Source organism: Lathyrus oleraceus, chromosome 1 (genome assembly GCF_024323335.1).
Source record: "Lathyrus oleraceus cultivar Zhongwan6 chromosome 1, CAAS_Psat_ZW6_1.0, whole genome shotgun sequence".
NCBI lineage: Eukaryota > Viridiplantae > Streptophyta > Magnoliopsida > Fabales > Fabaceae > Lathyrus > Lathyrus oleraceus.
The window spans coordinates 136,481,734-136,497,531 of NC_066579.1; the positions used below are offsets into that span (position 1 = coordinate 136,481,734).

Sequence of the window (15,798 nt, forward strand, 5' to 3'; positions counted from 1 at the left end):
ATGGCAGACGCACTTGCTACTCTATCCTCCATGATCAAGGTAATTCGCTGGAACCATGCTCCCAGGATCGATGTGATGCGCCTTGACAGGGCCGCATATGTGTTTGCTGCTGAACTGGTAGTCGATGACAAGCCCTGGTATCACGATATCAAGTGCTTTCTGAAGAATCAAGAGTACCCTGCAGGGGCATCCAACAATGACAGAAAGACTTTGAGAAGATTGGCAGGAAGTTTCTTCTTGAACAAAGACAATGTGCTATATAAGAGGAACTTCGACATGGTTTTGCTCAGATGCGTGGACAGACACGAGGCGGACATGTTAATGCAGGAAGTTCATGAAGGTTCCTTCGGTACTCATGCCGGCGGACATGCAATGGCTAAGAAATTGTTGAGAGCGGGTTATTATTGGATGACCATGGAGTCAGATTGCTTCAAATATGCTCGGAAGTGTCATAAATGCCAGATTTATGCTGATAAGGTGCATGTACCGCCGAATCCTCTGAATGTGATGTCTTCGCCGTGGCCGTTCGCTATGTGGGGCATTGACATGATTGGAAAGATTGAGCCGACAGCTTCCAATGGGCATCGCTTCATCCTTGTTGCCATCGACTATTTCACCAAGTGGGTCGAAGCAGCGTCGTTCGCGAATGTCACCAGACATGTGGTTGCCTGTTTCATCAAGAAAGAAATCATTTGTCGCTTTGGGATTCCCGAAAGAATCATTACTGATAATGGTTCTAATCTCAACAACAAAATGATGAAGGAGTTGTGTCAGAACTTCAACATTCAGCATCACAATTCTTCCCCTTATCGCCCTAAGATGAACGGCGCTGTTGAGGCGGCAAATAAGAACATAAAGAAGATTGTGCAGAAGATGGTCGTCACGTACAGAGATTGGCATGAGATGCTACCTTTCGCCTTGCATGGGTACCGCACTTCAGTACGTACATCGACCGGGGCAACCCCTTACTCCTTGGTGTATGGTATGGAAGCAGTCCTACCTGTTGAAGTAGAGATTCCTTCTCTAAGAGTCTTGTTGGATGTCAAGTTAGACGAAGCCGAATGGATTCGGACAAGGTTCAATGAGTTGAGTCTTATCGAAGAGAAGCGAATGGCAGCCATTTGTCATGGGCAGTTGTATCAGAGTCGGATGAAGAGAGCCTTTGATCAGAAAGTGCGTCCTCGTTGTTTCCAAGTCGGAGATTTAGTGTTGAAAAGGATCCTTCCTCCTCAGACAGATCACATGGGCAAGTGGACTCCTAACTATGATGGACCGTATATTGTCACCAAGGTTTTTGATGGTGGGGCTTTAATGCTTGCAGCTATGGATGGTGAAAACTTCACTTCCCCTGTGAACTCAGACGCAGTTAAAAAATACTTCGCATAAAATAGACCCGCTGGACAGTAAAAAGAATAGTCCAGGCAAAAATGGGCATCCCGACGAACCAAGAAAATGAAAAGGTTCGGGCAAAAATTAGGGATTAAAAATGAAAAGATCGTACACCCGGTAAGTTGAAAACCTGAAAAGGCAACTTAGGCAAAAATGGGTATCCCGGTGGATTGAAAACCCGAAAAGGGCGATCCAGGCAAAAGTTAGGGATTAAGCGAATGACTGCGTTCTGAGTTAGTTCTGAATCTCATCTCATGTCGATGACTGGAAATTTTCGAAAGGTAGGAAACAGTCCAATCACCTTTTCAGAAGGTTGGTCATCTTGAGGATCTTGAAGACGAGCAAGTCATAGCAGAATTGGAACCCAATAGAAATCCATTTCACATTGCCATTAGATTAATTTCTGTTTTTATCTTTTGTGCGATTACCTCTTTCCAGGGATTGCTTCCTGATGTAAATGCCTATTCAGAGGCCATTCAATCAATAAAATCATGTTATTCAGTATATCTCTGTTTTCATTTTCATTTTACTATTTTGTTTGCAAAAATGACGTCCGAATTTTTGATAAACATTGCATCATGACACATAAGGGCTTTACAGGTACATGCTCAATAAACATTTAAAATTGCTGTAAATTTTAAGTGCTTTGGATCGTCTATTCAGAATAGATACCCTCGGGGCATTTCCTTAAAATCCCCTGCAGATGACCGTGAATATCTTCCCCAGTGAAGTCACCAACAGACGAATTCGGTGTCTTATCCCTGCAGAGCTGATCAGAGTGTTGGATTCTTCAATCCCCAGCAGGTTCTCACCACCGTACTTCCCCAAGCGGTTGTTTCAGAATATACACTCCCCAGTAGAGTTGACAGTGCCAGATTGTATACCCCCAGCGGAGTTGACAGTGCCAGACTGTATCTTCCCAGCAGAAGTGGCTGCTCCTTAGAGTTCGAGGCCAGATCGATAATCCCAATGCCAGATCCATGGTTTCTTTCCTTGAAGCAGAACCTCGGCACCGTATCGGTGTTTGCTTCCCCTGCTGAGTCATCTCTCGCAGATCGTGGTTGCCAGAACCACTATCGCTTTCCCCAACAGCAGGTTTTCAGTGTCGTTCTCTCTCCAGTCTGAATCTCGGCATTTCATCATTGCTAGAACACCGTGTGGCGGGTCATTTCCCCACATAATTCTTTGCGCTGTGCATCTCCAACAGCCTTGCCAGGGTCCAGAAGATGGTGATCATTTCCCCAGTAGATCCCCTTGCCTCATCTTGGCATTCTACCCAGCATTTCGCATCCCTGCATATAGAATCACATTGCATTGCATCCTCCCAAATCGCGTAGCATTTCCATTTTCATGGAGCATTACGCCATTGAAAGATTCAAACATACGCACATAAGAATAAAACATTCTCGGTATCCCAAGTGATAAGCTAGAAATTGTTTCCAGTACTCAGACTGAAGATTGTTCATGACTTACCTTTGTTATCCCCAGTAAGTGTCATTGGCCCATGCGCCGCCTCTATTATCTTTCCATATTTCTGCCGATGCTGACAGGCATGAAGTTTTCCAGTATCCAGACCGAAGTGGCATTCAGGCCAGTTTTCCGGTATTCAGACCGAAGTGGCATTCAGGCCAATTTTCCGGTATCCAGACCGAAGTGGCATTCAGGCCAGTTTTCCGGTATCCAGACCGAAGTGGCATTCAGGCCAGTTTTCCGGTATCCAGACCGAAGTGGCATTCAGGCCAGTTTTCCGGTATCCAGACCGAAGTGGCATTCAGGCCAGTTTTCCGGTATCCAGATCGAAGTGGCGTTCAGGCCAATTTCCGATATTCAGATCGAAGTGGCGTTCAGGCCAGTTTCTGGTATTCAGACCGAAGTGGCGTTCAGGCCAGTTTTCCGATGTTCAGATTGAAGAAGTTTCCAACGTTCAGGTCGATGCAAGTTGTGGCATTCAGGCCAGTTTTCCGATGTTCAGATCGAAGAAGTTTCCAACGTTCAGGTCGATGCAACTTGTGGCATTGAGGTCAATTTTCCGATGTTCAGATCGAAGAAGTTTCCGACGTTCAGGTCGATGCAACTTGTGGCATTCAGGTCAATTTTCCGATGTTCAGATCGAAGAAGTTTCCGACGTTCAGGTCGATGCAACTTGTGGCATTCAGGCCAGTTTTCCGATGTTCAGATCGAAGAAGTTTCCGACGTTCAGGTCGATGCAACTTGTGGCATTTAGGCCATGGTTATTTCTGAGTTACCATTTATTTTGGTATCCAAGTTAACATTCTTTTTCGGTATTCAGACTGACTCTCACCGTACCAGACGGATTCTTCTTTCAAGACCACCTCTTTGCCGATTCTGACAGACATTGTTACTTCACTTCACTTCAGTGCAAATTTTTGGGCTTTTATTGTGTTCAATCCCTTGATACCTCGAAAGTACGAAAGCAGCTGCCATCTTCTTTCCGGGTCTCCAGTTGATTGAATAGGGGCAGCTGTAATACCCCAAAATTTACCCTTCATTTTTCCTGAAAAAAAAAGTTAAAAAAAAAAAAATTAATTAAATAAATAAATAAAATATAACAATTTTTTTTTTGGACTTGGGTCTCCCTCATTTGAGCCCACTACCCACGAAAATCAGTCTATAAATACTAAAGTTTCAGTAGAGGAAAAAACACTTGGAGTTACACTGGGAGATTCACTGGAGAGAAAAAGGAAGAGAAGCAAAATACTCCGGGGTTTCCTTGAAACAAAACCCTGGACAAAACTTGGAGAGAAACCTGACAGAGAACTCAGAGCAGCCTCCAAACCCTGAAGGGAACTCAACTGAGAAGTTCACTCCACCTCACACAAACCCTAGTATTACTTTGCAGATCCGGCCGTACCATTCAATCTTAATCAATCTCTCTCATCAGGTATGCCTTTGTTCCTATTACTTTATGCCTTGAATTTGAATGCTATGAATGTTTGAGGTAACATCAGGTTTTGCCCACGGGTTTATATTTGTGTATGAGTATGTGAATAATGCCTTGAATGCTTAATCGTTTAATTTCTAAAGTGTATGCCACAGGGTTTGAGGTTCCTGAAACCATACTGTTATCCATGAAAAAAATGCTTATCGTGTTTCACTAACCCTTTTGTTGAGTTTCTGTGAGGGCTCACATGACTTTTGCAGGGATAACTTGCGTGGTTTTCCACTTTATTTGTGGGATACCCCCTGGAGGTTTCATTCCGATTACCTGTACTGACTCACTTTCTTTGACGGTGTTTAGCTTGGAAGGATCCCTGGGTTTCCCATTCCTTTAATTGTTGTAACTTCGGATCTTTATCCGTGTGGTAATTTTTTCCTTTTCTCGTAATTTATCGCTTTCTTAGCTGGAAGACCTTGATAGGAGGCAATGTTTGAGCCCCTTGGTGGCATTTTACTTTGAGATACATGTTTTGTGTTTTGTATTCATATCCCCACATGTAGCGCGGTTCCTTCGTCAAGGACTGCCTGTTTGCCCTCGAGCATCCCAAACCCTAAAACCCAAAGCAACACGTTTACTCCTTCTACTATAGGCGAGTAAGTCTCCAAAGGTCGAGCATCCGGTAGATTGCGTAGTAACGTAGTTCATCCAAAACCCACTCCATAACCCCGTAGTTAGCCGAACTACGGCTTGCTCTGATTCTCATTCCAGATGAGATACGTAGGCATAAGACGCGATGTCTTAGTGAGCACACATCCCCCAACCCATAGGTCAGCCGAGCTACGAAGACTCTAATTCTCATATTCAGATGAGATACGTATGCAGTGGATGCGACATCCGCGCGAGTCATTTCTCTTAACCTTTTTAGTAAATAAACACATTAGGTAAACCCATACCCTTTAGACAAAAACCACAAAAGTGGATCCCGTAGAGTACTATGGATGCGTAGGGATGCTAATACCTTCCCTTCGCATAACCGACTCCCGAACCCAAGATTTGGTTGCGAGACCCCGTCTTGTCCTTTCCTTTTTCAGGTTTACTTCGAGCGTTTCCTTTCCCTCCTTTGGGATGAATAACGCACGGTGGCGACTCTTCTGTCTTTTTCTTTCGCCGGTTGTTTTTTTCGCGCACTGTATTTTTCAGGTTGCGACACATGTTACTTCTCTAACTGGAATATATGAATTTGATGAAGATTCATGTGATGAAGAACTGTCTTATGAGGAACTGGCTGCTTCCTACAGAGAGCTCTGCATCAGAAGTGAAGAAGTGTGCCTTCTGGGAGAAAAACAGAAGAAAATTATATCTCAACTGCATGATGAAAAAGAAGGAATTCAATTGACCATCTATGATCTCCAAAATGAAGTGATATTGTTGTCTTCCAAACTTAACAACATGACAAAAATTGTCTGAATGCTAAACAAGGGATCTAACATGTTAGATGAAGTTCCGAGAATTGGAAAAGCAGCTGGAGATCTAAGAGGGATTGGCTTTAAAAATCAATCTCTGCATAGCCAAGAAGAATCATTTATGACCAACTTTGTTCTTCCAAGGAGGGAGTCTAAACCTGCAATGTCTAAACCTCTAGCTCAACATCATGTCAGTCATCAGAACTCTCAAACTAAAGGAAGATCATATCGCTGGAGATGTCACTACTTTGGAAAATATGGTCATATAAAGGCCTTCGATTTCAAATTGTATGGTTACCCAAGGTATCCAACACAACCCAGGGTTAATCAAAAGAAATAGTGGATACCCAAGACTGTCAACACCAGTTTTATAGCTCACACCTCTGTTAGAGCTTCAGCTCGAGAAGGGTGGTGTTTTGACAGTGGATGTTCTAGACACATGACAGGTGTCAAGAAGTTCCTTGAAAACATCAATCCATACATAATCGGCTATGTCACGTTTGGAGATGGGGCTAAAGGTGAAATTAAAGGAATTGGAAGACTAGCATGTACTAGACTCCCAAGTCTCGATAATGTCCTGCTGGTAAAAGGTTTGACTGCTAACTTAGTTAGTATTAGTCAACTGTATGATAAGGGTCTTAAAGTTAACTTCACAAAATCATAGTGTCTTGTCACTAATGAGAAAAATGAAGTGCCGATGGAGGGATTCAGGTCTAAGGACAACTTCTAATTATGGTCCTTTAAAGAAACAAACCTCACACCCACATGCCTGATATCCAAAGAAGACGAAGTTAATCTATGGCACCAAAAATTTGGACATCTGCATCTGAATGGGATGAGAAAGATTGTGTCAAAAGAAGCCATCATAGGTATTCCAAGACTCAAGATCGAAGAAGGTAAAATCTGGGATGGGTGTCAAATTGGGAAGCAAACCAAGATGTCACATCCAAAGTTACAACATCAGATGACTTCAAAAGTTTTGGAACTCCTTCATATAGACCTAATGAGGCCTATGCAGGTTGAGATCCTTTGAGGGAAAAGGCACGCCTATGTAGTTGTTGATGATTTTTCAAGGTTCACATGGGTGAACTTCATCAAATAAAAATCAAATGTCTTTGAGGTGTTTAAATATTTATGTCAAAGGATTCAAAGAGAGAAGGAAAGTGAAATCATCATGATTCGAAGTGACCATGGGGTTGTGGAACGCAAGAACAAAACTCTCCAAGAGTCAGCTACAATCATGTTTCATGCCAAGCGTCTACCCTATCATTTATGGGATGAAGCAATGAATACTACCTGTTATGTTCATAATAGAGTCACTCTGAGAACTGGTACCTCAACTACTCTCTATGAATTATGGAAAGTAAGGAAGCCCATAGTTAAATACTTTCACGTTTTTGGAAGCAAATGCTACATCCTAGCTGACCGTGAACAAAGAATAAAGATGGATCCCAAGAGTGATGAAGGTATATTTCTGGGATACTCTACAAACAGCCGAGCTTATAGAGTCTTTAATTCCAGAACCAAAGTTATGATGGAATCTATCAATGTGCTAGTGGATGACAATATCTTAAAAAAGGGGATGAATGTTGAATCAGATGTCGAGACATCATCTCAACAAACAAATCCAACTGAAAATGAGGAAGTGATTGAATCAGATAGTGAATCAGGAGGCGTTAAACCTAATAAACCCCAAGTCAACAAAGGTCCCTCCATCAGAATATAGAAAGACCATCCAACATATCTCATAATTGGAAACCTTAATGAAGGTGTCACCACTAGATCTAGAGATGTGATCTCAAATGCTTGTTTTGTTTCTAAGTTTGAACCAAAAAATGTGAAGGAAGCTTTGACTAACGAATTTTGGATCAATGCAATGAAACAGGAACTAGGTCATTTTATAAGAAATGAAGTATGGGACTTAGTTCCTAGACCTAAAGGAATTAATGTTATTGGTATAAAGTGGATATACAAGAACAAATCTGATGAAAAAGGGACTGTAACCAAAAACAAATCCAGACTTGTTGCTCAAGGATACACTCAAATTGAAGGGGTCGATTTTGATGAGACATTTGCCCATGTTGCTCGCCTTGAGTCAATAAGACTACTGTTAGGAGCGACCTGTCTACTTAAATTCAAACTATTTCAAATGGATGTAAAAAGTCCCTTCTTAAATGGGTACTTGAATGAAGAAGTCTATGTTGAACAACCCAATGGGTTCATAGATCTAAACTTTCCAGATCATGTTTATAAATTAAGGAAAGCTCTTTATAGACTAAAGCAAGAACTTAGGGCTTGGTATCAAAGGCTCACTGAGTACCTTGTTAACAATGGACATAGGAAAAGAGGAACATACAAAACTCTATTTGTTAAAGAAGAGCATGGTAAACTCATGATAGCTCAAATATATGTTGATGACATTGTGTTTGGAGGGATGTTGAACCATATGATAAACCATTTTGTCAAGAAGATGCAATCTGAGTTTGAAATGAGTCTTGTTGGAGAACTGGCATACTTTCTTGGGCTCCAAGTCAGACAGATGGATGTCACTATCTTCATCTCCCAAAGCAAGTATGCCAAGAACATAGTGAAAAAGTCCGACATGGAAAATTCTAGCCATAAAAGGACACCTGCACCAACTCATTTAAAACTAACAAAAGATGAAAAGGTACAAATGTGGATCAAAGTTTGTACATGAGTATGATTGGTAGTTTGCTTTATCTCTCATCTAGTAGGCCTGACATAACATTTGTTGTAGGAGTTTGTGCTAGATATCAATTTGAACCCAAAATGAGTTACATTCCTTAAGTGAAAAGGATTCTAAAGTATATCAATGGAACCAGTGAATATGGAATGTTGTATTCCACAATGAAAACTCCTTAGTAATAGGATACTGTGATGCAGATTGGGCAGGCAATGCTGATGAAAGAAAAAACACTTATGGAGGATGTTTCTTTTTGGGAAATATCTCATATCTTGGTTCAGTAAGAAGAAAAATAGTGTGTCCTTATCTATAAATGAGGTTGAATATATTGTTGTAGGAAGTAGTTGCTCTCAATTGATTATGATGAAACAAATGTTAGAAGAATACAATGTCTAGAAAGATGTCATGACATTATACTGTGACAACCTAAGTACGATTAACATTTTTAAGAACCCTATTAAGCACATTTGAACTAAGCATATTGATATTCGCCATCACTGATGTTTTTCCCCTCTTGATCGTTTCTGTCCATGCAACTCCCATAAGAAAGGCCAGAACTTCATCTTCTAGAAAATGCAAGCCTACTAAAGTAAGTACCTTTTCCACTCCCTCCATAACTTCTAGAAATATGAATGATCCTGAACCCCCAACTATTATGAAGAATCTCATATCCATGACTAGTCTGTATCTCGATCCCATCAATATTAAACCTAATGTTGATGTGTCTAAAGATTGTCCCACTGCGACAAATGTTATGGAAAATGTTGAAGCTTCTGGAACCAGCAATAAACCTTGATCTGTTACTACCTTGAGTAAATCTAGTGTGATCGTTGCTGACAGAGATGATGTTGATAAGAATATTCGTGTGCTGATCTCTCAAGTATTGGGGATTGACCCCAATACAAATGGCATGCCGGATGTCTCCATATCCTTTGCCCAACCAGATGACAATACTGATAACCCCAAAGATAATCCTGATATGCATGGACCTACTCTGTCTACTAAGAAATATCAAGACAAAGAAAGGTATGAAGATATAACTAATGAGGTGGGTAACAAAGATAAAAACCTTATTGATCAACCCACTGACATTGTTAACATTGAGGAGCTGAACTCTGATGATGTTCCTATTAGGATAAGACTGGCTCCTGGCATAGCTAAAAGGTTGAGGAATAGAAAAGGCCAAGTTTTTGGATCCTCCAGCACTCCCTCCAAATCTGTCAGGAAGAAATCCAGTGTTAGTCCTATTAAAAGATGGAGCAAGGTGGTTACTCCTGTGACTAAGAAGAAGTCCATGAAAAGGAAGGAAGTTCCCTCTGAATCTAGTGAATCTGATCATGATGTCGAACATAAGAACATCATATCTACTTCTAGAAAGCAAGCCTCTAGGAAGAAGATACCAGCCAATATTCCTAAAGTTACACTTGACAACATTTCTTTTCACTCTGTTGAAAATATTGAAAAATGGAAATATGTTTATCAAAGAAGGTTAGCACTGGAAAGGGAATTAGGGAAGGATGTTTTTGAATGTAAAGAGGTTTTAAGTCTGATTCAAGAAGCTGGCTTATGAAAATTGTAACAGGTTTTGGAAAGTTCTATGAAATGCTTGTCAAAGAGTTTATTATGAATATCTCCAAGGAGTGTGACAACAAAAGGAGCAAGGAATTCAAAAAAGTGTATGTTAGAGGAAGATGTGTGGATTTTTCTCCAGAAATAATCAACAGGTTTTTGGCCAGAAATGAAGAAGAACAAGCTGAAATTGAAGTATCTGACAATGTCATATGTAGAGAGATTACTGATAAGCAAGTGCAGGAATGGACAAGGAAAGGGAAATTGTCTACTAGTGCCTTGAGTGTCAAGTATGTTGTTCTCCACCGAATTAGAGCTGCAAATTGGGTGCCAACCAATCACACCTCCATTATAGCAACTGGGTTAGGTAAGTTTATCTATATTGTTAGGACCAAGTCAAATTTTGATTTTGGTTCCTGTGTTTTTTATCAGACTATGAAGCGCGTTGCATCCTATGCTATGAAAATGCCAATAGCTTTTCCATCTTTGACCTGTGGGGTTATCCTGAGTCAACACCCTAGTATATTAATCAATTTTGACAGTACATGCAAAAGGGACCCTCCTCTCTCATTAAATTATAGGTTGTTCACTGGGAAACATGTCCCAGATATTGTCATGACATCTGGACAGACTCCTTCAAGTTCCAGTGACAGAACAAGCATCCTAGCTGAGCTGAAAGACACATGTAAGACTTTGGATGAAACTATAAAAAGTTGTACTAAAAGGAAGAGAAAACTTGAAATTTTGATTAAAGCTCTGTCTGAAGAAGAAGGTGTTGTAAAAGATGATGGAACATATGAGGAAGAAGATAATGAAGATAGGACTGATGCAAGTAATGAGGAAGATACCATCAATAATGAAGGTTAATGATCTCCAGATCTTTTGTGTGTTGTTTCTAATTTTTTTGCTTTTGTGGGATGTGCCCTGGATTTTATTTTGTGCATTTTATAAGTGCTTCTTGGTTTGTAAACCCTCTTACACTTGTGTGACTTACATTGCTAGTATGGTTAATGTGGTTTGCTTGTCAACTTTATGGCTAAAAAGGGGGAGTAGTGTGTTTGAATGGTTATTGCCGATGTTTGTCCCTATTGCTCCTTGAGGGGGAGAATGTGTAGGTATGTAAGGGGACTCACCCTTGGGGTAACTCAGCTCGTGGTTTTGATACTCAGGGGGAGCACCTGATCTGTTTCTGGTATTCATGATGTTAGGAATAATGTCCTGACATCATGTCTAAGAAAGAAGGATTTTTTTTCTGGTGTGCTTATGTTTATGTTACAGTATGAGGCATGTTGATTCGTTGCGCCTTCCTCTGATGAATGTGTGTGAAAGGATGTCATATGATTTCTTGTTGATATACATCCTTATTTCTATCCCTTCTATTTATTGATAGTTGACCCTTTCAAAGATTATTTTAGAAAAATTTGCCAAAGGGGGAGATTGTTAGGTTTGACATTTTATGATTGGCTGCATTTTGGAAAAACAAGTATATTTGACAGATGTTGAACAAGATGTCCTGATATATTATTTCAATATTCAGCGTAATCGAGCTTAAGTTGGTTGTGAGATTTAGTCTCCTTAAATGCTTTATCTAACAATTCTCTAGAGATTTAGCTCTAGTGTATTATTGCACGTTTTCCTTGTACCTGAAGAATATCGTATCTTGACTTGGTTATGAAGTAACAATATCAAGACATTTTAGGAAACATGTGATTTGATTGAAATCATATATTCAGAAGATTGAGCAGAGATCTTGGATCTGTTGCAAATCAAAGACTGAAGCTCATGCCTCTCACTGCTATTTATAGAGGAGTTCTAAAACTAAGAATGCATCGAAGCAGTGCAATATTTTATTATCATTAGGGTTTCATGTGTGTGCTTTATGTGAGACATTCAAGTATCTCATTGATACTTGAATTGGACCTGGTGTATTGAGTTGTAACTAACAATCCCTCAGAAGCTTTTAAGCAAGACTGGATTGTGTTTTTCTGTTGTGTGTTATCGTGTGGTTGAGGGAAGTGAGAGGGGTCTCATATCTAGGTATGCCCTAGATAGAAACGTTCATAAGTATAGATTAGGTGAGAAGTCTGTAAACACTGATGTTGTTCAGGACTTCAAACTAATTATGTGATAGTGGATTTTCTTCCTGGCTTGGTAGCCCCCAGATGTAGGTGATGTTGCAGTGAACTAGGTTAACAACTGATTGTGTTATTTAATGTTATACTTTTTATTTAATCCTACTATTGTTTGTGGTGTGATAATGTGCATACCCTGAGGTCGTGACATCGTGTATGACATAGGGATCTGCTTTCCAGAATTTCAAGCCAAATGGTTGTGTGAAGAAGAAATAGGGTTAATTGGGCTCAGACCCAGCCCATGAACGAAATTGAAAGGGGTAACAGATTGAATCACTCACTCACTTCCATCATAACTCAACTCAATCATCTCTACACCCCAAATCTCATAAAAAATCGCTTCCGCCGAGTCGGGAATCGCCTCTGATGGCGGCGGAGCCCTAAACGAAAAAAGTCCACCACAAACACGCTCCTCTCCCCATCGTCTACCACACCCTAACCTTTAAACCTCTTAGAACCTATCCTATGTCGTAGATTCACCACCAAATTAGAAAATACTAAATATACTTCAACCAAAATTAAATGATGCACACATAAAGAATCAAACAACAATCAAGGGGATATGGTTCGCACAAGCTATCTCTACCATGTGGTATCAAGAAAAGGAAAAAAATATGAAGAATTGAGGAAGCTTAGAGACTTACCTACGGAGCTGAGACTTGCTTCGATGGATGTTGCATAATAAGCTTGAAGATGATAATTAAGAAACCCAAAGAGGAGATTACAGATGCTCAGGTACAAATTTGTTTCAAACTCAATCTTCTTCTTCTTCCTCCTTCGTTTTTTTCAATTAATTTCTAAAATTCTTGAATTGTCACTGTTGTTGTAAATTGGCTATTAGAACTAGATAACTTGGTTGGTGCTGAGAGATTTAGAGGATTAAGATTGAAGTGAGTGAGTAATTGAGAGGTTGAGGATTAATTAGGGGTGATGAAGGTGGTGAAGTTCAGTTTTAGGGTTGTAGATTGATGAGGCTACGCTTCATCTCATTTAGAGCTTGATTGATAACTCTGAAGAAGTTGGTTAAGAAGCTTTGAGTAGGGGTTTGGGCATAATTACTCAAGGATAATTTTTTTTTCTCCTGATGAAGGTGAAATGAAAAGGTTTATATAAATGGTGAGACAGTAGATTTTGTTGGGAAGTTAGTTAGAAGAAAATTATTTTCATCCATGGGATGAGGATCCTAATGCCACTTTAATCAAGGGTGGGTAATGATTGCGAAGTTAGTTAAAATTTGGTTTAATTGGAGTGAGAAATTTCAATGGGTTTTGTGTTTCTTTTGGCCTAAGTTTAGTGTAAAATATGAGGAGAGATGTATTTGTTTGGAAGTTAGAGGTTGTTAGGAGCTTATACTAAAATGAAGGATATTATGGTAATTTTGCAGGTGTCTCATTGTTGTTAGATGTTAGTTTCAACTTAGTTTAGGTTATTATGGTCAGTTTTGATCAAAAACAAGCTTAGAGGGAAATGGAATTGAAAGGCAATTTGGTGAATTGACAGGTGCCACGTGTACTGGCAGTTGGGAGTCAGTTAGCAACTGTCTCAAAGTTAGTTGTGGTTGGTTTTAGAGTGTTTTAGTTTGTTAGAGGGAAGTTAGATTGTTAACCAATCGGTTGAGGTTAATTTCTAAGTAGTTAAAACTATAGTTAGAAGGTTGTTAATTAGTTAAAATTCTAGTTAAATAAAAAAGTCTAGTGAAGGTTAACTGTTTGGTTCGAAGTCAAATGGTTAATTGAAAAAAAATAGTTAATAGGTTTAAAAAAGAAGGTTAACTGAAAATAAACAGTTGAAAAAACCAATTAAAAAATGTTATGTTCATTGTGAAAAAGGGTTAGATTGGTTAAAGAAGAACAATTAAGTAAAAAATCTAAATGTGGTTAAAAAACAGTTACGTGTTAACTGTAAAAAGTAGTTAAATGCTAATGATTGGTTAATGGTTATGTTAGAAATTGGTTGTTAATTTGTGGTGTAAGTTAGTTGGAAAGATTTTAAGGTAGTTATGGTGAGCTGAACTAGTTATGATGGAAGTTAGCATAATTATTAGGTTGTTAGAGAATTGGTTAATAGATTTTATGGTTAATGTCTATTGATGTTTGCTTTGTATTTGAACTCTCATGCACATGCTATGGTTTTATAACTGTTGTAAATTGTTTGGACGAAATTTGATTTAAGTGAGATCCAAAATGATTGAAAGTTAGGCTAGAACTTGGATATGAATGAGTGACTTGTGTGGTATTTGAATGGTCATGAATTATGGTACCAACATGAATTGCTTGAATTTAATTGAATCTAAATGTGGCATGGATGTATGATGCATGATATGTCTTGTTTTTTCTTAATCTTGAATGAATGTGATTGTACATCGTGAAACTGATTTAGCATTGTTTTGGATTGGTGTGCTTTGCAAATGTGAACTAGATTTGATGATAGATGAGCTTGAACTCCAAATTGAGTGCTTTTGGAATTGAACTAGTTGCATATATGCATGTGTAATGGAATGACATTTGAATATATTTGTGATGCATGACTGTACATAGAATTGAATGTGTATGGCATTGGATTGTTATGGGCTTGTTCATATATGGCATTGCCCATAACTATTCATTGAGAATCAAGAAGGTTAATCAGTTATATTTAATACTATTGAACCTTTGACCTAATGATGTCACAATATACAAATGCAGATGAATGACTTAATTGAATGAATAACAGAAATATATGTAAATGAACAGAACTATAGACAAGATAAATTGAATAAGAAGATAGGGCATGAGAGTAAATAATTTTTTAAATGTTATTATTAAATATTTTAATATATTTTCTTGTAATGTTATTTTTATAACGTTAGTTATAACTGAGTTTCAGAGAAAAGTTTATCAACATGTTCAAAGTTTTTGTGACCGTAAATAAGAGAGGTCATGGGATGAATACAATGGACCAACAACATAATTGTTTCTATATTGACAAATTGTTATTTTGATTTATGGACGCCTCATTACTTTAATTTTATTGTTTATTTATGGGCATAATAATAAATTTCGATTAATTAGTTGAATTATTTGCGATCATACTTTTTAATAACTCTATTAACTTTCATTCATAACAGCATAACAACTTAACATATATAATACAATGATTGAATAACAACTTTTACATAAAAGGAACAGCTTAAAGTAAGACAGGTTAATATAACCCAAACTTTTGGTTTGATGTGTGAACCAAAAGTTCATAGAAATGAAGGTTTTGATTTGAATATTCAAATGATAAGAAAATGTAACCAATGAGGAATATTATTCCACTAAACTACATTTTTAATTGAATCTTATAATCTTATTAAATAATACACTACATGTCATCTTTATTCAAATTACATCTTTCAAATTTTAAAACATCAAGATGATTTTAATAAAGCTTTCTTTTTATGGGTCAAACAGTTCATAAATGCTATGTGATTTTTAAAAATATAATTTTAATTTGTTAAAATTAAGGATAGTTTAAAGATATTATGTTTTTGGCAAGACATTAGGTTAAAAATTCCAATTTGTATTGTTGTAAGCCTATAAAGCTGTTTGATTGCTTTATTCTTAAGCCCAAGTTGAAAGTTATTGTTTTTTAAAGTTGGCTTGTATATGGGCTTAGGGA

At 38.4% G+C, this 15,798-nt stretch overlaps 1 long non-coding RNA gene across 1 annotated transcript; it reads left to right on the forward strand.

Moving 5' to 3' along the window:
* Positions 1-12,364: 12,364 nt before the first annotated feature.
* Positions 12,365-14,816, forward strand: LOC127122309 (uncharacterized). Its single transcript, XR_007803515.1, has 2 exons — positions 12,365-12,891; positions 14,575-14,816. It is a non-coding gene; the product is annotated as an uncharacterized LOC127122309 (long non-coding RNA).
* Positions 14,817-15,798: the final 982 nt, after the last annotated feature.